Raw genomic sequence first — 22,059 nt, 5'->3', positions numbered from 1 at the left:
CTGGGAATGTGGTCTTGACTTGTATAAAAGAAGCAGGCTGAGCAAGCATGGGGAGCAAGCAGGCAAGCAGCACTCCTCCATGACCCCTGTTTCAGTTCCTGCCTTGGGTTCCTGCCCTGACTTCTACTACTGTCATAGCGATCTACTATGACAGGGCCAACTAAACATACGCCTTCCTTCTCAAGTTGTTTCTACTCAGAATGTTTTCCTGCAGCAGAAGAAAGCAAGCAACAGCACAAGGCCCGGTTAGCTGTCCTGACTGTTTGGGGTCTGAGGTGAGGCAGAAATGGCAGTGAAGACTGTGACTGAGGAGACTGCTTCCCCTGTGGAAGCAAAGAAAGAAAGGGTGTCTGTGAGGAACACAGGACAAACCACTTCCCTTGAAGATGTCCCAGTGACCTACTTCCTTCAACGGGGCCCACCCTTTAGTTCCCACCACATTCCAAGACATCATCAGGGCTTGAATTCATCAGGGGATGTATCTATTGATCAAATCCAAGCCTTAATGGTCCAATCACATCCCCACATCCCCACGCCGAACCCTGTACTGGGGATCAAGCCTTCAGCACACAAATTTGAGAGTAAGCTTCAAAACCAAACAGTATCACTCAACATTCGATTTTATTCCTTTTGGTATTTGATTGCCCATTAGCTCCTAATAATCCTATACGGCAAAATTTCCCCATTCAAATTATTTTTATGGTTTCTACACCCCAGGAAGACCCCGGTTTGTAGGATTCATCCCTTCTTGCTGTACAAACACTCCCATCCCCTTCAGATTCTAGTTACCAAGGTGTCAGTCAGTGGGAGCCGGGAAGAGACAGAGGGCCACCCCACACAAACACAGACTGAATAAGGAACCCCGGAGGCACAGAGCAGAGAAAAACCACAAAGTAATTAGGAACTGATGAGTTCCAAGGGCTCCGCACATTTGTTTTTAGTGCCATTTATTTCACTGCGTGTTAGCATAATTTAATTTTTAATAGTGCCTGTGATAAACAAGCTAAGGCGATCCCTGATCACTCACCCCGCAGCTCCATGGCTGCTCTGAGCTGGCTTCAGCGCTTGGCTGCCCACACACTTCTCATCCGGGTCATCTGGGTTCTCGGCCCCGCAATTACAGCGGCAAAAGCCAGGCTCATTTTTCAGGCTTGCAACGTGCTGGCTGTGGAGGCTGGCAGTCAGACCCCCCCCCCCCTTCACTTGCTCACTCTCCTAATGTAGTGTTTGACACTTGCAATTTATTTTTCCACCCGTTTATCATCAGAAATGATTAAATTTCCAATGTAAATACTGCACGGCCAAGCTGAATCAATCACACAGCCGCCGGGCAAGCGTGACCCCAGGGACTTGGAAAAATCACTTAGACCCCATGGAGGCCACCATAGGGTAAACACTGGTCACATCCTTCTGGACCTCAGGTGGTCACTCAAGCCCTCAACTCACTTCCAAGGACTCGGGACCTCACACCACCCTTCTCTTCCTCCTGTAACCGTCCTGGCAGAAATGAAGACACAGTAGTGTCTCTCAGACCGACTATCAATCAGACTATTAAAACTACAGGCCTAAAGAAATGGGAATTTCTTCAGGAATCTCACGTTGGAGAAGGAGAGAGTGTCAGGTAGAAGGATGGCCTGTCTCTGGTGGAGACTTACAATGTGTCAGCCCACCTTGTAGGATGAGGCCGAACGAAGCCCAGACACTGCTGGTCAGTGGTGGGCTTAGAAGTGCATACTCTTGACTTTTTATTGAAACTTTAATCTCACTCCCCAAACTTGAGGGACTGGGTGTGTATGTGTGTGTGAGAGAGAGAGAGAGAGATTAAGTCTCTTAACTGGTCTTTACAGTGACCATATCGAATAAAATCTCTTTTTTTCTACTTTTATTATTAGTTTGTTCATTTTCATGGGCTTCTCCAAGATAGGTGGATGAACTTGATCTCTTGGGGTACAGAGTGGGAACCCAAGTTTATTAACACTCTTGTCCCAGTCCCCACACCGCCTCTTGAGCGGTCTTCCCTGATTCAGAATGGCCCTTTGCGCCCGGCCCACTGTGGAGAACAGTGTGTGTGGAAGCTCCGTTTGGTCCCCACCCAAGCAGGTGAGGAATGATTGATGCTCACACGGAAAGAGGAAAAGGGAACCGGAACAACAAGCTGCCGTGCGTCCTAGCATACTCACGGAAGTCCATGTTCAGGTGGGATTGGTCACCCCATTCCACTGTGCTTGGCAGGTGTGGGGCTCTGGCAGGTTCTCAGGCATCTCTGGGCCCACCTACACTTTAATTTCAGAATCAAAGACCAGAACCGGTGTGAGCGCCGCCCCAGTCCCGTTGCTGACTGCTGGTCAGTTTCTGGCTCCTGCTTTCCGTCTGAAAGCCTCTGACCACAGGCTGTTAGCACTGTTTAGGGGGTGATGAGTTCTTGAAATAGAATCTAATTTGGAGAATGAAATAGCCATCAAGGAGTCTTGGTGCCTTGTATTCTTGCTAGGAGATGCTAAGCAGGCTTCAGAGAGGAACCCGTGAGCACCAGACAGGGAGGCTGAGCAGGCAGGCTGCTGAGCTAGTTGCCCATTTTCTCTGACTTGTAGCAAGTGTTTGTGTCATCCGTGTCCCCCGCCTCCCCCCCCCAGCTCTCCCCTACTGGGAAGGGGTGTGGCTGAGTCACTGTTCTACTTCCTCTAAAGGGTAACATTTTGCCTTGGAGAAGGGAGGAGGTGGCCCACACTTTCTTCTACCTCTCTATGCCTTTATCTTGAGTTTTGTTCATGAACTCCATCATAGACAAATGAGCATGAAGTAAAACAGAAAAGGAGACCTCCCAGAAAGGATGGGCCTGGCTGGGAGGAGGCAGCAGGGCCTCTGGAGGAGAGACAAGACTTCTTCAGGGCTGTGTGTTAGGTGATAGCTCAAATGGCCATGAGGGATGGATCCCCAGAGGGTCATGTTTCAACTGGGAAACCTAAAGCCATAATAGAGGCAGAGGGGCTGGGCTGGACCCCTGAAGAAAATAGAACTCAGGTTGGCCTGACACTCTAGGCACTCCAGGAGGCTGGGGGGGGGGTTCCTTAAGAGTGGCCACTGAAACACAGCTTCCTACGACCCTGTGGTGCCCAGGATGGGACAGCCTGGGGGTGTAACCAGGGCTAAATTCAAGCGAGTATGGAATTGAACATCTACAATGTCATTGCTTCTCACCGAGATTGTCTGATGGTGACCACACTTGTCTGATTCCAGTTTTGTCACTAGAATCTTCATCTGAAGCCTGCCAACGCTTATTCATCATTTGTGATAACAAGTCATCTTGGAACTGCCACAAAGCCAAAGTAGAACGGCCTCTGCAGACCCAGCACACTGACTATTGACCAGACAAGACACCTCCCCCCCCCAGGAGCAGAGGTGAAGGTATGTGTGTCATCTGCTGGCCGGAGAGTCACAGTCCCTGGTTCCAGGAGGCAATCTCTGCTGTTTACTCAATACTCTGGGTAGAATAACAGTCAGTGAGGACCAGGATGATTGATCAGGGACTGCAAGGGATGTTCCAGCAGGTCACAGTTAAGTCACATCCCTGCAAACAGAGGGGGTGGATACAGGATGCAGGGGATGGGTTTCCCTTATTCCTCCCCACAAGAACCCCTCAGATTCCTTTAGAGTCACCTGGAAGGCAGAGCTGGTGGGTTTCAGTGACGAGGTGGCTGTGCGGGTCTAAGGATGGCTCCATAGGAGATACTGGCAACAATTTTCAAGAGATCCTCCCCAGTGGCTGGTGACTTTGGATCTAGGCTGAGAAACTGCACTGAGTAAATTGTGGTGTGCGACTGACTTCTAGCTTCCTTTGTCTTTCTTTGTTAATGGCCCGAGAATGCCCAGAGGCATCCAGTCTGTCGAATATGCTAGGTCTATAGGCCGATTATGGATGCCCCAACGTTGCAGAGGAACTTCGGGTGACTGTCCAGGCAGCCAGGTGTTTCTGTCATTATCCGCATTCTTTGGAAGTCGCTTGCTTGCACTTCCTGCTTACTCAGTTAATATTATTTCCTATTTGGGTCTCTGAGGGAGTTGAAGATTAGATAGCTATAATTATAGTTTTATCAGACACAGAAAGCAAGTTATGATAGAAAATAAATTAGGACTCACCAAGATAGGATAGATATGGAGTATTTTCTCTGAATTTGTCAAATGCCAATGGATTAAATATTGTTGATGTATTTATTGCTTGTATATATTGTATATAGTTGTTGTACTTACTGTATATAGTTTTTCTTATATTAGTTATAGCCTTCCTTTTTATTTTAAGCAAAAAGGGAAAATGTAGTGGCATTTCAATTTAGTTTTGTAAATAAAGCCTGCCTGAAGATCTGAGAATAAAATAGTCCCACTGGTCAGCCTTAGAGACCAGGTAATGATAACACACACTTTTAATCCCAGAGGTGCACACCTTCAATCCCAGGCCTAGAGAAGATTATAAAACAGGAGGAAACTGCTCTCAACACACAATCTCATTCTAAGATTCCCAGAGATGGGATTGGGATTTCGGACTGAAGTTGAGGTAATAGTCAGTGCTTGGCTGCTTTGCTTTTTGGGTCTTCAGGTTGGACCCCAATTTCTGACCCTGAGTTTTTATTAATTGTGCTTCATCAAAGAACTAAAGAAAGACTTGGGGGACATCAAAAAGATGATAAACACACACATACACACACACACCACAATACGAGATATAAATCAAAAAGTTGAAGAATAAATTCTGGTCATAAATGCTATCAGAGAAATTCAAAAGCAGGTGCCATGACTTGGATTTTATATCCTTTCCAAGTTCATAATTTGAAACCAAATCCCCAGTCTGAACATATTTGGCAGTGACTTTGAGGAGTAGTTAGACCATGAATGTTATTAATGCTCTCATAAAGGAGTCCCCAAAGAGACATTTCACCCTGCTGCCAGGGGAAGACACAGTGTGAAGAATCTCATAGGAACTTTGCAGAGGCCTGCATCAAATACCGGGTCTGCTTTGCTTTGATCGTGGATGATCCACCCCTCCCCCCAGAACAGTGAGAAAGAAATGGCCATTGCTTATAGATCATGAAAACTATAATATTTTTTTATGGAAGCCTAGATGGCCTAAGACAGCAGAAGAAACCATCGCCACCTTGATATGATGATTGAAATGGTCAAGACAGAAGGAATGAGGAGGGAGAAAAAATGAGTAGCCCCTCTAGGATCCATGCCACCAAGAAACCATTATATTCACTGCGAAAGTCCCAGGAGAAGAAAAGAGAAAAGATCGTAGAAATTAATTGGCATAGACTCTTTAAATTGGATGAGAAGCTGAATGAATTTAAAGGCACCCAGACTAGTGAGCCTGTCGAAAGAGAAAAGAGAGTCTTGAAGACACAGCCAGCATGGCAGTGACTTGGCATCAAGGGATGTTTGGTCCAGCTGCCAGCAGATTTCTCATCAGAAACCTTGGAGACCCGAAGTCAGTAGGCTGATGAATTCAATATATCGAAAGGAATATAAACCACCCGTCAAGAATCCTGCTTGTGGCAAACTTTCCCTCCAAACGTGGAGGAGCAATGACGACATCCGAAGGTAAATAAGAGCCCAGGGAGTGTGGGTAACTGTGAATGCTGAATAACTGTGTGAATGCAGGATCGAGAATCGTCTAGGAGACAACCCTGCAAGCACACCTGGGAGAAATTACCTTCATTAGGCTAATTGAGGTGGGAAGAGGTGTGAGTTGTACCATTCCCTGAGCTGGGGTCCTGACTCTCACAGGGTATTTATTACTCTCTATTTCCCAGTGGTGGAGTGTGAAGCTGCCTCAAGCCACTGCTGCAATGGCCTCCCAGACATGGTAGACTGTACCCTTGAACTCTGAGCCCCAATATTCACTTTCTTCCCTAACCTGCTCTCTTCAGAGTGTTTGATCACAGCAACAGGTAAGTAACCAAGAGGGAATTTGTTGCTATGGTACCTGTCCTGTAAGAAATGAGACCCTTCATATCAATGTAAGATGTAACAGGGTTAGAGATATGGCTCAGTGGTGAAGAACTTATGCTGATCTCCCAGACAATTCAAGTTTGGCTCTGAGCTCCCATGTAGTGGCTCACGGCCACTTGTAATTTCATTTCCAGAAGTTCCTGGTACCCCTTGGGTACCGGGCATGCATAAGGTATACATACACACAATCGGGCAAGAATTCATACACATAAAATAAATAGGTTTTAAAAAGGAGTTGTTCTACACATTTAAAAATAAAGTAAAGATACAACAATGGTCTTGTACCCTGTAAAGATTTGTCACTTGTATTGGTTTAATAAAGTGCTGATTGGCCAGTGCCAGGTGGGAAGTACAGGCGGGGCAACCAGAACAGGAGAATTCTGGGAAGAGGAAAGGCTCAGTTGTCACCCAGACACAGAGGAAGCAAGATGAGAATGCCTCACTGATAAAAGGTGCCAAGTCACGTGGCTGACACAGACAAGAATTATGGGTTAATATAAGATATAAGAAGCCTGAGCTAATAGGCCAACCAGTTATGATTAATATAAGCTTCTGTGTGTGTCTTTGGGACTGAATGGCTGTGGGACCAGGTGGAACAGAAACCTCTGTCAACAAGATGGTAATTTGAAAAATCCTAAAAATTAGAATTATCCAGTATGAGTGTATGTTGGGGAAAGGGGTCTCAAGTAGCTAAGGTTGGCCTTGTACTTGCTATGCAGATGAGAATGATGTTTAACTTCTAATCCTCCTACCTCTGACTCTCCAGTGTTGGAATTACAGGTACACACATTACACCCAGCTTTATATGGCCCTGGGGGATTGAACTCAGGGCTTCGCACTTCTAGGCAAATACTTCACAACACCTATTAATTACACCTTTTGTTTCCTGCATAATTTGAGAGATTGAGTAACCACCTTATTCTATGTCTCCAGCCATGCAGCATGAAAGGAAGTGTTTTGGTGACATTCGTCATGGAGAGGGCTAGAGTCAGAGCTGGGTAGGAGTGGAGTTCTGGGTATTGCTGATGTTAAGTGAGAGAGACGGACATTCAAACTAGGCTTGCATCACCCTAGGATACCCAATGTAATCTCCGTGGTCCTCACAAGGAAACCGGCTCTGGAATTAGCTCAGCGGCAGCAAGAAGAGAATTTAAATGTTTCCCTACAAAAAATGAAACAGAAAGAGAGATATCAGCATGAGTGACTCCCAATTAAAAGAGACAGTTGTCTAAGGACAACATAAAAACAAAACAACATGATAGAATGGAGCCCTCTACCAATAATTACTCTAAATGAAAATGGATGCAGCTCTCCAGTCAACATATAAGCTTGTCAGAATAGATTAGAAACCACGGGCAAACGGTATGCTGTCTCTGAAAGACTCTCTTTAGATACAAAGACAGGACTTTATTGGAAGTGAAAAGATGGGAAAGATTGCCATGCAAACGGGAGCCTAAAGAGGCAAGGGTTGGGCATAGTCAAATTTGGCAAGACTCTCTTTAAGTCGGGATCCCAGGGCTCATTAGTGGGAGGCCCGGGTCTCCCCAACGAGAGCACACCCCAACACACGTCCATCTGCTCAGAGCTGCTGTAGATTAGGCGGAACTAAACAAGGCATCTTGCTCACCAACAAACCACGTAGCTCATTCTGCAGGGAGGGTCACAGCCTACCCTGTCCTTAGCTAGTGGGTAATGGGTCCCTCATGACCTTCTTGGCCTCTTCCTCACCCAGGCAAATGACATCTCAGAGATCACTCTGAGGAGCCTGTGGCTCTTGTCACGTCACACTCTTGATTATGAGCACAGCCCCTCCCTCTCCTACCTCACCTCACCCATGTGATTCTGCAAAGGCAGCCAGACAAACTCACAGAGTATGAGAGCTAGGGAGGAGCTTCCCGGCAGCCTGGGAAACCCTTGTAGTTTACAGAGAAGACAGAGGCCAGAGAAGGGACCTCTGAGGCAGACCCAGCAGGGTGGGTGGGCTGCTGACTCCCAGGCTTAGCTCCCCACCATGGGTCTTGCCGGCTGCAGAGCACTGAGCCAGTCATCCTGTGGCCCTCAACATCCTGAAACTCAGCGCTCACACAGTGACAACCCCTCCCCCCCGAAATAGTGTCATCCTCTCCAAGGTGAAGTTGTTCTCCTGTTTAACAGTGAGGCACCAAGAGGTCAGAGTTGGGGGCTCCTCCAAGGTCACATTGACCTGTCAGAAGTCAGGACAAATGACCCAACTCCCAGCACCCAGGACAGAAGCTTTCGAAGGGTTAGAATCATGGTAGCCTACTTTGATCCCAACAAAGACGGTGGCATGAGGCTGTTGGTCCTCTTACTAACTAGGGAAGGAGGTTCAAACACCCAGCTGCCTTGGCTGTGGCACTCAGTTTGCCAGTGGTGGAGTGGGGCTTGGACATGTTTTCTGGGGTCCAGTGTGGTGTTCCAGGATTCCCTCCTCCACTGCTAGCTGGACACAAAACAATGGTATTCTGCCCAAGGAATCCTGCAGTGTGGGGAGGAGAGGGCCTGTTTGTCACATGCATTTCACGCAACAAAGGCCGAGCCACTCCAAGATGCCCCTGGAGCCAGTGGGGCCTTCAGTTTCCTTTCTGTGTCTTTGCCATGTGGAGACTGCCCTGAGGCCACGGCATGGCTTTTGTGTTGCTGGGCCTCCTGTTCTGTATCAAGACAGACAGCGACCAACTGGCTGCAGACCTTTGAATGTCCTTGAAGCATCCCCTGCTCCCATTCGCTGGAGAGACATGCAACATGACTACCGTTTTTGTATAGACTAGAGGCTGTGCGGACAGAGAAGATGGACACCAGTGAGTAGCCTGCACCCTGCCAGGACACCTGTGAACTCCCTTGGCATTCTTTTTGGTTGGCACTACCTTGGGAGAGAGTTCTTCTGTGACTCCAGGCAGTGAGAGGCTGAACTTAGGTCCCTACAGAGAGGTGTTCCTGGCAGTGGCTGACATCTAAGGCCTGGTCTGATGAATCCAGAAGCACTCCCTAAATCTGACCTCCTTCCTCTTGGCCTGCCAACCTCCTTTTTGACCTAAGCCTCGGCCTCCCCAGCTCCTAGCACATCTGTGCAGATGTGAGGAGGACGCGCCTGCCCATCACCTGTGTTTCTGACATCACTTTCAAGCAAAAACTCAACAACCTGTTGTCGAACGTTCAGACAAGAAAAATCTCCCTGTCCAAGGGTTTCTACTATCCTGGCAGTGGGACATCCATTCTTGTCACCTGAGGAGAGGCCATTAGGGCAACGCCTATCAAAATTGAAATGCAAGGGTCTCTCACTCAGCAATGTGAGCAGTGATTCACTTCAGTTGCCAAAGCATAAGGGCAAAAACAAGATCCTCTGTATCTATGACTAGGAGAAGGATAACGTAAGTGACACCCTCTCTCCAGCAGCCATTAAAAGATAACAAGCTGGGCCCCATGCACTGACCCAGAAGGCTGTCCATCATGTTTAGAATGGAAATGTCTGATAAATGCATGCGTGGCAAGCTGCTGTTCCAATACGGTTTTCCATCATGTTGTAGAAGCTCAGATAAATATCTTGGAGGAGGGACCTGGAGAGAAATTCTTCACAGAACTGGGGCTGCCTTGAGTAGCATTGCATCCCGATTGCCGCTCAGGGATGTCGCCAGTGTCCACACCCCTGCACTGTCAATTTCCCCTCTCCCCGGGCCATGCCTGTCAGAGGGTCGCCACACCTTTATTCTCTACTCTCTGGAAACCAGCATGGAACATAAAGAGAAATGAAACAACCCCTTTCCTGCTATCTTTTTGTTTTTATTATAGACACCCCCCCCCAATCTCATTTGGCCCAGATTTCATGCCCTCACCTTGCACTGTGTTCAGATTGGTTTTGTCAAAGTCACCAAAGGCCTCACGATGAATTGTTGACTGGCAGCAGTTTCTGAGCTTTGGGCCTTTGGCAACGGTGGCTTTGGTTACGGTATGAATGTGAAATGCATTCCCCTCAACTCATGTGTTTAAACACTTCCTCTCCAGCTGGCACTGCTCTTCTGACAGGCTGTGGTACCTGTGGGGAGGCAGGGTCTGGCTGGCAGCTGTCTATTGCTGGAGGGAGGTTTGGGGAACTTATGCTGACTTTTGCTGCCAGCCATTGCTCTCTACTCTCAGGTCTGTGTAAGCGGAAACCTGTCACTTGGTATGCTTTCCTCCAAGGACAGAGCCTCTCCAAGGACCCTGCGCCGTCCTTCCCTGTTGGGAAACCAAGTGCCCCACTATACCCTCCCTTAAGCTGTGCCTGTCAGGCTTCTGTGACAATGTGAGAATGGCTCTTGGTTTCTAAAAGCAAGAACAAACATTAAGGATAAATCCTGGTCTCACTACTGGTGGCCCTATAGTCTGCCCCAGCCATACAACCCTCACCCACATTCAGAGAGCCTAGTTTGGTCCTATGCTGGTTTCCTTGCTCTCAGGCCGGAGTTGGAAGGCTTCCATTAGCTCAGGCAAGCTGTTTCCGTGGGTATCCCCATCATGGTCTTGACCTCTTAGATTCTTACTCCTCCCTCTCTTCGACTGGACTTTGAGAGCTCAGCCCAATGCTCCACTGTGGCTCTCTGTATCTGCTTCTATCAGTTGCTGGATGAAGGAGCCTATAATACATGACTCCAGAGAAGCTAAGTAACAAGGAGAACCCTAAGAGAAGCATACATAGATCCCCCGGGGAAGGGAAATAGACAAGATCTCCTGAGAAAATTGGGAGCATGGGGGTGGGAGGAGAAGAGAAGGCGGAAGGGGAGGAGGAGGGGAGAAGAGGAGGGGGAGGAGAACTAGAGAGAACCAGATAGCTGAGGTGGGGAAATGACAGAGATGGAGAACAAGGAAAGAGATATCTTGATTAAGAGAGACGTTATGGGGCTAGCAAAAAAGCTGGCACTAGAAAAATTCCCAGGAAACCACAAGAATGACCCCAGCTAAGACCCTAAGCAATAGTGGAGAGGGTTCCTGAACTGGCCTTGCCCTGTAGTCAGGTTGACGACTATCTTAAAAGTCACCATAGGGGCAGGGTACCCTGTCCTCTCTTAAGACTGGAGGGGTAGGGAGGAGGTGAGTGGGGGAGCAGGAGGGGAATGGAAGGAGGGGAGGGAGTGGAAATTTTTGAATGGAAAAATAAATAAATAAAAGAAGTCACCATAGAACCTACACACAGGATAGGTTTTTGAAGTGAACGAAAGTCGTTGGGGGCACCTGGTGACAGCGACACCCAGAGAAGGCGGGATGGGGGGTGTCCTTTCAAGTTCTGCTTGCCCTAAGCTGCCCTGCAGCTCAGTTTGCCAGCAGATCCCTGGCAACCACCTGCCCCTGTCGCTGATCAGAGCAGGAAGGCAATGAAAGCCACCAGGACAGGACTGCAGTCACGGTTGAATTTTTATCCTATTCTTTATACCTGAAATGAGTCTATTTACTAAAGAAACTGTTTCAAATGGGATATCTTTCCCAAGACACAGCAACAACAACAATAGTAAAGCAGTTTAAAAACAACTAAAGGACCAGCCCCTCATAGGGTTGTGGTAGATGAAACAGGGTAAGGCAAAGCTTGTGGTCCTGATGCTGAGCCCAGCATGTGAGGAGTGGGAAGGCTGCAGCATCACTATGGTGGCTGAGCGGTTGTGGCTGCTGCTTCCAGCCATCACGGAGCCTCACACCTTTGTTGCTTAGTAACTCTCTCTCTCCCCATAGCTGAGCAGACTCATCATTGCGGTCAGAACATGCCTCTCCCAACTCTAGAGCAGGACAATGTGCTGGAAGGTCCAGGAAACCCCAGTGTCATCTGTTTCCACTGCGTTGGTGACTCTGTAGCGGGGACAGAATTGCCTGTGTACTGGGCAGCCCTTTCTACGTCCCTCTCAGCGAGGGCTGTGGGCTCCCTGCTTGTCTTGACTGTAGCGCTGAGAACTCGGGGGTTTGCTGAGGAAATCGGGACAATTGGCCTGCTTGAGCAGGCCGTCCTTTTCCAGATCGTTACCGACAGATCCATACTGGACGGCACTACCAAGTGCAGCATCGCTTCCCCTGGCTCCAGACACGGGCCGAGAAAGACCATCAATAACCTTGACAAAATCTAAATAAAAGTGTCTCCGGTAACCGTAGGGGAGGGATGTGCGGGCGCTTCTCGAGAAGTCCATAAATCTGGGGCTGATGGATCACCTGGGCAGGTACTCTGCCACCAGCGTCCTGGCTCGGGACCAGAAGTGGCGTAATTACTGCTCCAGCAGCGGTTATCTGAGCTAGCCAGTCCATTTTTCTCTTTTATTACCCCTGCATTTCAGGAAAGTGTCCTCTGCAGACCCCTCTTATCTAAATGTTGGATTTATTTGATGGCTCCACTAAGACCAGGCAGTGGAGCCAGAGCTTGCTGTGCAATAAGAGGGACTCGGTCCCTGAGCCCAGCTGCCCAGAGGGCTCTTTCCTGGTGTGATGGGTGGGTAGCTGGATAGCCAGCCATTCATAACCGTCAACCCCATCAGTGTGGTGCCATTCATTTTTCTTCCTTTTCCGTTCCCTTGCTCTGCAGACCCGCTGTGTCCAACTCAATGCAGTGGGATGAGGCTACGGTTGAGCATGATCATTCTGGATACACAGAAAGGGACAGCCACCAGTATGATCCCTTTCTCTGTCCAGTCTCAACATCCTTCTCATCATGTGTTCTGTTGCAGTCAACAAAACTCACAGTTTGCAAGGGACCTTTTCCTTCTCTCTCCTGTTCCCTCCCCTACACACACGTGTGTATCGATGCTCTCACCCACGTGTGCTTATGAGGAAGCAAGAGACTGACATTGGCTGTCTTTTCTATCACTCTTCACATTTTTTTTTCTTGAGACAGGAACTCTCATTGAACCGGTAACTCACTGATTGGCTAAGCTGAGTCCCAGGACCCAGCATCTTAGTGCTGGAATCACAGGTGCATGCTACCACGCTTATGTGTGGTCTACGGATGCATGTGTGGGTGGGTTCACTGCCTGTTAGTCCACGGAGGCCAAAGAAGGATGTCAGGTGTTCAGCTCTAAAACCCTGTCCTATAACATAGGGTCTCTTGTTGAACCTGAGGGTAGCTAGCATCCAGTAAACTCCGATGACTTGCCCCTTCTCCCCCCATAGTGCTGAGGTTAGAAGCATGGGTGCAGCCGTGCCTGGCTTTCCATATCAGGATCGGAACTCAGGTCCTCATGCGTGCACAGCAAGTACTCTTGCCCACTGAGCCATTCCCGGCAGCCCTCATTCTCAGCTAAGCCTTCACGCTTGTGCGCAAGCCTTTTATCCCCCAAGGTTTCTCCTCAGCCCCTGGGAAGCTCTTTTTGAGCAAATTTACTGGGCCCAAGCTGCATTTTAGAATCAAAAGGCTTTTCTGAGCAATGTCAGCTTCTGTGAAAAACAGACAAGTGCTCCACCTGGGTGCCATTGAGACTCAAGACTCAGCACAATAACAGCCTACAAAAGGTTGAGCTCTACTACCCTGTCACACCACAGGTCCACCATTAACCACCAGGGCCTCACAGGGCAAGTCTACAGTGTTGGGGACACGATGCTTCCATTGTGTTCTTATTGCCCTCATTTAGAAGCCTTTGGCTCAATGCCATGTCCATGTTCCCTCCAATAGGAAGAACTGGAGGACACAGACTGGAAACCAGACACTTGATGACTTGCATGCCCTTGGTAGACATCAGTCATTCATTACACCTTGACGCAGGGGGAAGCTGGGAAATGTAGTTTTATTCTGGGCAGCTTCAATGTGAGGCTTTCTAACTAAAGAAGTAGATAACTTATGGACCAGAGTAGACAGGAACTGGTTGCTGGTCACAGTTGGGTATATGGGTGAGAAAGATACCTGCGATGGGGAAGGGGTACTGAAGTAGAGGGGAGTGGTGACTTGTGTTGTTGTCTAATTCTCCTGAGTGCCTTAGCCTTCCCCCTTGGGTGACTTTTCTCAGCTTCTTTTCTGGCATGTGATTCTTTTCTTACCTGCAGTTAGAAGTGATTTCTGGGGGGCCGGAGGGGTGGCTCAGTGGTTAAGAGCACTGACTGCTCCTGCAGAGAACTTAAGCTTGGGTTCCGCAATTTTATCAGTTAACTTTAGCTCTGGGGAACTTTTGGCCTCTGTAGGCACCTGTACTCATTTGCACACCTGCTTATGTTCACAATTTTAGGCGCGCGCGTGCACGCGTGTGTGCACGCGCACACACACACACACTTTGAAAAATAAAATAAAAAATTTTAAAGTGCTTTCTGGATCTTCTGACACCTCTGGGAAAATCTGGAGAATTTAGTCATTGGCACTCACTCTTTGCCAGGTTCTGTGCTGGGTGTTGAGGGTAGAGCAGGGAACAGAGACAGAAATGGGTTCTTCAAACCATGAGGCAGCAGTGGTACACCTCCACAGGCATGATGGCTTTACTTCAAGTCAAGATCTCCGGAGTCATAGCAATTAGATGCACCATTCTCCTTGAAAAGACTATCAAAAGCAAAACTAGACAAAACATATGAAACAAAAACATTAAACAAAACCTGGCAGAGCTTTCCAGATGCCAGGCATCAGCAAAGGGGACCTTATGATTCCTGAAATACAAGGAGTGAAGTACGAGCCCCAGGATAATCCAGGTGTGGGTACTTTATTATTTTTTATATAATAAAGAAAGTGCCTTTATTATCCTTGGTTTTTAAAGACCAAACCTACTGTTGCCCTTGTGCTTGTCCCTCTGTATGTTACATGTTTTCCCTCCTTTGCTCCAAAGCCTTTCTCTTAATCACTGCCTCTGAGCCCTTCTGCTATGGCATCAGCATGGGATTTCAACCCCTCCATCCTTTTGGGGGAGGATGCTGGGGGGCAGTTTATGAAACTTCTTAGACCTATTTTTGTTTTGTTCTGTTTTATCAGCAAATTTCTGGCCATTTTCTTTTTGAATCTTCTCTCTGTCCTGAAAGAATTAAGAACCAGCAGATTTAGCTCTGTTAGAAACGTGGCAGTCTCTCAGGCAGAAGAGAGATGACACTACATGCAAATAGGATCTTGCATGGAACAGAGCACTGGAAATGGTAATTATATTCATTAATACCCCGTAGGTCCTCTGATTAATTAACTATCTTTAAAGGGTTATTGACTGCTTGGATACTGGTAATAGTGAAGTGTAGAGCTGACAACATACTAACAACATGTTAACAGAAGTAAAATGGGCAGTAGCCCAAAAGCCCAGAGCTAAAAGAAACACAGCAAAAGGTTCTTACATGTGAAATGCTTCGAGTCACTTGTGATATAAGTCCCTAGGTGACCATTAAGGTATCTATATACCTAGGCAAAGAGTTGGTCAAAAGACAAAAGGAAAACAAACTGGAATCCAGATAAGAGTTACTCAAACCGAAGGCAGCAGCAGAAGAATCAGCGAACAGAAACAAAGACAACGCGGAACAGCAAGAACCAAGGCTGTCCAAGCTGAGTCTTGTCTTAGGGTTTTTATTTCTGTGTTAGACACCATGACCAAAAGCAACTTGAGGAGGAAAGGGTTTATTTCCCATACACTTCCGCATGATAGTCCATCACTGAAGGAAGTCAGGACAGGAACTCAGGCAGGAACCTGGAGGCAGGAACCGAAGCAGGAGCGGAGGAGCACCGCTGACTGGCTTGCCCTTCGTGGTTTCCTTAACCTGCTTTATTTTAGCACCCAGGACCACCTGTCCAGGTGTGGTACCACCCACAGTGATCTGGGACCTTCCACATCAATCATCAATCAAGAAAATGTACCACGGGTCAGTCAGATCGGGGCATGCCCTCAATTTGTCCCTTCTTCCAAAACGACTCTACCTTGTGTCAAGTTGCTGAGACTCTAACCAGGATGAGTATGAACTGCCTCCCACTAGCTCCTGACTTAATTCTTAGTCTAGGGGTGGGTTGTGGTTTTTGTTTTGGGGGGGGGGGAGATTCTAAAGGGTTGAACCTAGATGGCAGAAGTAGGTCATTGTGTGTCCTTGGAGCCTCTAACTCGGCCCCTCTCTGTGTTCTTTCCCTCTGCTTCTTTGCACCGAGGTTAAAAACCCTGTAAGCAGTCCTCCGGGGTAGGACTGCTCAGGCACCTGGGACCCAATGACCAGATGACTTCCTGGTCGCCTCGCAACAGCTGATGGGATGGTAGAGGGTGGTGGAGAATTCTGCTACACACACCATTAAACTACCGCCTCTAATTGACATTGATGGAACTCTGGGCAACACAGCAACACGACACACACTATATTCACAGGCATCTGGTACTTTTACTAAGTTGGAATATATGAACCAAGTCTCAGTAATTTAACAGGATCCCGGCCTTTAAAAAAAACATGTTGTTTGTTGATAATAAAATAAATCAGAACTCAAAATCAGAGAGACAGAGAATTGTGAACTGTTTGGACATTGAGTAAAGACACTTATAAACAAGTAAACTTAAAAAACATGAATCAGGGAATAATTAGGAAGCTTTCCGAACTGAATGAGGACGGAAAAATAAGTCGGATTTACAGCCTGTCGCTAAATCAAAACTCAGGATATATTTGCATGTCGAATATTCGACATGCAGATGAACAAGGTCTTAACCAATGGCCTCAATTTCTACTCTAGGGGGCTAGAAAAGCAAACTAAGTCTACAGTAAATAAAGGAAAGGAGACAATAAAGATCAAAAATTGTTAACACAGGAATAAAAAAACAACACAGAGAGATGAAAATAAAAACCCAGCTACTTGAGATGATGCATAGAGAAAGACACACACAGAGTGACTAGGGACAAAGGGAGGAAATGGCTGCTTCAGAAATGAGAGAAGACACCATGCTCATCAGCTCACAGATATTTAAATGTTTAAAGGAGCAATATGAACAGCTTTACACAAATAAACCTGATCACCCAAAGATGGGGGTGGGGCATGCATTTGTATGTGTGTGGAGGTCAGAGGATGATTTAGGGGATTGGGGTTTTCTTTCCCTCATGAGGATCCTGGGGCTCAAACCCAGGTCGTCAGGCTTGGCAGCAAGCACCTTTGCACACTGAGCTGTCTCCCCAGAATCTAGTTTTTGACTCCACCTATGGAGTCAGTTATAGTGTGAGTATTTTCATCTCCAATCGAGCCACAGCTCAGTCCCCAGTTATGATGATGCCCCAGGATTCTGCCCTAGGGAAATGAACTGAAGATGTTATAAAAGTTCCAGATGGCCAGAACTGACCTGTTCCCCTTCCGTCTGCCCCAGAAGGATGTAGGCACTCTGGAGGATACACTCAAGGTATCATCTTGGAAAGAGAGACCAAGTCCTGATCTGCTGGCCCCTTACAGCATAGCAATTTAAAAAAAAAAAAAGTGAAGGCTGAGACTTCATGACAGGAACTCACGGTGCTCTTGTCTCAGACCTCAGTTCCCTACAAAGGCTGATATGGTGACCCCCTTGGTTGACAGCCTGTGGGGCTACTGAGTCATGGGGAACCTTTAAGAAGAGGAGTCTACTAGGAGAAAATGAAGCCTTGGGGCACCTGTCCTCGAAGGGGATCTTGCAACCCCAACCCCTGCTTGTGTCTCTTTATTTCCTGGCCACTATGATGCGGGGCGGCTTTGTGTCACCAGACATCCTTGCCTTGATGTGTGGCCCAAAGTGACAGGGTCCAGGGATCGCAGATTAAAACCCTGAAGCCAAAATTAACTTTTCATCCTCTCCAGTTATTTATCTCAAATATTTTTGGTGCAGTGACAGTAAGCCATCCCATGGGCTCCTGGGCTGTCTCTGCCCAACCCAAGTGCCAGTCTTGTCCTCTGTCAAGTCAGGGCTTCGACTCATCTGTGTTTGTTGTTATGAGGTTCATGCCAGCCAGGGAGGTGGTGCAATAACTAACCTCTACGAGAGATGAGCCACCTGCTTTACCCCCTCCCTTGGGAAAGAGGCTCCACAGTGCTACCACCTGCCTGGACCCATTCACAGCCCCATTGAGATGGAAGGGGAAGGGCTGATCTGGTCTTTGAACACTGAGTCACCATGTATAGGAAATCCACTTTGGGGCTGGCAGTATGAAAATTGAGCACCACTGAGGCAGATCCTCTGGTCCAGGGTCACCTGGAATCCTCCAGAAGTTGATGACATGGTTGATATATTCCAACACAGTAAATAGGCAAGCAGAATGTCCATGGAGCTTATGTAGGGACCTCTGAGTTGAGGGTGATAGGCTAAGGGTCCATGGCACAGGGAGGCACGCAGGCTGGCTCTGGTATACAGAAGCCTCTGGCCACGGCCAGCTGGCTGGGCGAGAGTCCCCACGCTGCCAGACATTTGTATTTCTGTGCAAAATAGACAAATTTGTAATCACTAGAAGTCCATCCAGTTTGGGGAAGTATTTCATGAGGAAAAAACACCAGTAAATCCGTAGGAGGTCTAAAGCCTTCGGACAACAGCCTGGCTCAGCCTACCATCTGCACAGACACACATGGCCTTTTTCTTCGTAGGGCACATTCAAGAAGATATGTAGGCTCCATGGCACTCCCTCAATCCCCCATCTCCTCTTTGCTCCTCACTCTGATCCCCACCCCTTCCCCCCTTCTCTCCTCATACTCGTGTTTATTTTCAGAGTCTCTGGATTCCCCCTCCCCGAAGCCTGTGACATTTACTCTTCAGAATGAGAATCTTTTCTATTTCTGGTTCCCAGAGTGAGGCTGCTGGGTGAGATTTTCCCAACTCCCCCCCCCACACCCCGTCCTGTAGGTTGTGCTAGGACAGGGTACCCACTGTGTCAGCCAGAAAGACATGTGGGCATAGGCACACGGGCCACTGGCAATGTTGTGGGAATAGAGGTCTCTCAGGAGCCAGCAGCACAGGTGCCCAGCCCCCAGCCATGTAGGTGGAGACTGCTCATTCATTCCCAGCCTCCCAGACCCGAAATAATCACACAGAAACTATATTAATTACAACACTGCTTGGCCAATAGCTTAGGCATCCTATGAACTAACTCTTAAATCTTTAATTAACCCATTTCTATTAATCTGTATAATGGCATGAGGCTGTGATTTACCAGGTAAATTTCTGGTGTCTGTCTCCTTCGGCAGCTACACGGTGTCTCTTGGACTCTGCCTACTCTCTCTCTACATCTCTGTTTGCATTTTTCGCCTGACTTTACTCTGTTAAGCCATTGGTCGAAAGCAACTTCTTTATTAACCAACGGCAATAAAACATATTCACAGCATACAGAGGGGAATCCCACATCATAGGCACCCTGTAGGAGCTTGAACTACTCGCTGGCACAAGGATGCCGACTTTAGGGTGTGTATCCCTAAAGTGCCAGGCAGCAGCGAGCTCAGGCTGAACCCATCTATTGATGGGTCAGGACTCAGCACCCATTCTCATTGGCCTTGGAGGTTGTTCTTAGCCACCAAGTTTGGGTAACATGGGGATACACACTGAGGTGTCTGCCCTCAGAGGCTCGAGGTCTGGTAGGAGACACAGGACACAGGCTGAGACACCTGATGCAGATAGATAAGTTCTGTGGTGAGGGAGTGGGTTTGTACTTCAGCACTGAAGAGAGTGAAGGCTTGAGCCTGCCACCACAGGACTCACCAGACCCCAGGACTCTGGGCTACTTCCACCCCTGAAGGACCCTCTGACTTCCCGTCTATACAATGGGGTCGCATTGGGATGATGGGGAATGGGCTCATTCATGCAGTTAAGTGTCTGGCCCGACGCCTGGTGCAGAGCAGGTGCTGACTAAGCATCGGCTCCTATTTATGAATCTAGTGAGCAGGTGTTTGGTGAGCACCTGCTGGGGGCCTGGCCCTGTTTGGGAAACTGAGAATTGGGTCCTGGAGGAAGCCAGGTTCTGTGTCCTTGTCTGATCATGCACAGAGGCCAGCTCTGCGAGGAGGGTGGGCCTGGCAGGGGTCTCTCTGAGCAGGTGGTGGGTCAGCTGAGAGGGGCAATAATTTGATATGTGCTACGTGTACAGGAAGAGGAAGGAATTTCCGGCTGTGCAGAATCCATTTGTAGGAAGACGCTTATGCTGAGAAGACCCCAGTGGCAGCTAGCAGAGACAGAGACAAGGTGAGAAGCGAGGAGGAGAGAGGGCAAGTGTCACAGATGTCCCTTGCACTAAGGTTTCTGAATTGTGACATGGATAGTGGGAGAGATGGGAACAAAATGGCTCCCCTCTGTCCTTGGGGTGCTATGTGAACAGAATCGTAAAAGGGCAGACAATGGGGGAAAGGAGAGGCCTTGAGAGCCGTTATTGTGTTTGCTTTTGGACCCAGGGTACGGCCCCAGGGCTTGGAGCATGCTGTGTTCAGCAGGAGGTGTGCTCAGACTCCACAGGGTTCATGTCCTGTTAAGACTCGGTAGGGAGGGTGGTGCTGGCAGAATCTGCAGACAGGACAACCCAGTGACCAGACACCCAGTCCACACCGTGGAATGCACATTGCCAGAGAAAGTGGTAGCTTCCAAGAAATGCCACAGTGTGGATGGGCCCAAGACAGCTGGCCTCAGAAAAAAGCCAAATGCAAACACCTCACAGCATGGTGACATCAAACACAATGTCAAGACAGGGCAGGTCTAAGGCCATGGGAGAGGAATGCTCCCTGAGCCTGGATGTGGGAACCGTCAATGTGGATCGTTGTCAAGGTGCTTGTGTCTTAGTTACTTTCTGTTGCTGTGACTGAACTTCATGGCCAAGGCACCTCAAGAAAGAAAGTATTTGATTGGGCTTGTGGTTTTAGAGGGTTAATGTCTGTGATGGCGGAGCAAAGGCACGGTTGCAGAAACATCTTGATTGGTAAGCAGGAGGCAGAGAGAGAGACAGTGGGGGATGGTAGGGGTCTTTTGAAACCTCAAGCCTGCTTTTAGTGACAACCTCCTCCAACTCCAAGGCTTCGCCTCCTCGGTCCTTCCCGAAACAGTTCCACTAAGCATCAAACCCGTGAGTCCATGGGGACCATTCCCATTCAAACCACCACAGTGCACAGCTGTCAACTTACTAACAAGTTTCCACACCTCACAGTAAACAAGTATATTGGCTGGCTATAGTGGCGCACACTTGCATAACACTTAGGAGGAGGAGGCAAGGAGGATCAGGAGTTTAAGGCCACCCTAGGCTACACAATGAGTTTGATTGTGGCCCACTGACTGCTCTCTCTTTCCTCAGGCTCCTGTGAGTCCGGATATGACGTGTGAGGTGGCCTGAATGAGGACTGCTCCCGTATGCTTGGTCCCCAGTTTGTGGAACTGTTTGGGAAGGATTAGAAGGTGTGGCCTTATTGGATGAGGTGTGCCATGGGACTTGGAGGTTTCAAAAGCCCACTCCAGGCCCAGTCTCTCTCTTCCTGCCAACTTTCAGATAAGAGGCAAGCTCTCAGCTACTGCTCCAGCACCATACCTGGCTGCTGTCATGTTCCCCACCGTGATGGTCATGGTTTCACCTCCTGAAATTGTAAGCAAGCTCCCAGTAAAATGCTTCCTTTATGAGTTGCCGTGGTCATGGTGTTTTTTCCCCAGCAATGGAAGAGTGATTAAGACCATGTGTGAACACAGAGCTGTGGGGACAGACACTGCGGTGCCTCACAGATGGATGCCATAAGGTACAGCAAGTCCCCTTGGAAACAAGGAGTGACACAGACCCAGCCAAAACAGCCAAGGGCGGTGGCTAATGAGCAGGGAGGAGGAGGGTGTTGTTTGTATTGGCAGCAAGCCTACTGGCAGCCAGTGTTTCACCAAGCATCCTCGAGGAGTTGCCTGGCAGACTACCAAGGAGTTTGGTTACCAGAGGGGGAAGAATGGGATTGGGACAGAGAGGAGGGGGTGGGGTGAAGGGAGAGAAGAGGAAAAGGAAGAAGAGAATGATGAAGGAGGGCAGTTAGAGAAGAGGGGGATGGAGAGGGAGACTTGATTAGACGGAATGAGGGAGAGATGATGGAGCAAAGGAAACAGAGAGTGGAGAGGTAGGAGGGAGAGGGAGGAGGGAAGGGGAAGAGTTAGAGAAGATAAAACAGGAAAGAAGACTCAGAAATTGTATCACATCACAATGGGGGAGAGGAGGAAGGGGGAG

The sequence above is a fragment of the Microtus ochrogaster genome, chromosome 10 (genome assembly GCF_000317375.1).
Source record: "Microtus ochrogaster isolate Prairie Vole_2 chromosome 10, MicOch1.0, whole genome shotgun sequence".
NCBI lineage: Eukaryota > Metazoa > Chordata > Mammalia > Rodentia > Cricetidae > Microtus > Microtus ochrogaster.
The sequence above is the reverse complement of the archived record's forward strand: the minus strand, read 5'-3'. Positions refer to the sequence as shown.